Source organism: Camelina sativa, unplaced genomic scaffold, assembly GCF_000633955.1.
Source record: "Camelina sativa cultivar DH55 unplaced genomic scaffold, Cs unpScaffold10617, whole genome shotgun sequence".
Lineage (NCBI taxonomy): Eukaryota > Viridiplantae > Streptophyta > Magnoliopsida > Brassicales > Brassicaceae > Camelina > Camelina sativa.
The window spans coordinates 1-385 of record NW_010931665.1 but is presented as its reverse complement, the minus strand read 5'-3'; the positions used below and the strand labels follow the sequence as shown (position 1 = coordinate 385).

The following is a 385-nucleotide window of genomic DNA, read 5'->3' as shown; positions in this document are numbered from 1 at the left end:
ATTGCATGATCTATGTGTGGAATTGAGATGATAGGTCAGTGTTGTTTCACTTATTGTTCTGCAGCTTTGCTAGATGTTAGATATGAATTTTGATCTAATATTTGCTTTCACTTATTGTTCTGCAGCTTTGGAAGTCACATATCGTTTCAACGATTTTGCATCCCCTGTACTGGTGAGTGAACGTTATGTTATCCTTACCATTTCAGAAGCAGTTGTGTTGTGGGGTTTTATTTGTTCCGTTATAAAAATTATATCCAATGTCACCATGTAGTTTGATTCTCAGTTTGTTCTCTTAATACCTTTTTTTTTTGTTGATTTGTAGACTAATAGCGATTTTGTTGGTCCAGAGCCAACAACAGATCGGTTTGTGGTTGCAATGGTATGA

The 385-nt window shown here is 35.6% G+C and overlaps 1 long non-coding RNA gene across 1 annotated transcript; it reads left to right on the top strand.

Annotated features, from left to right (window-relative positions):
• The first annotated feature begins 3 nt into the window (after window positions 1-3).
• Window positions 4-379, top strand: LOC104775239. The gene is made up of 3 exons (XR_765781.2): window positions 4-34; window positions 126-172; window positions 323-379. It is a non-coding gene; the product is annotated as an uncharacterized LOC104775239 (long non-coding RNA).
• The last annotated feature ends 6 nt before the right edge of the window (window positions 380-385 follow it).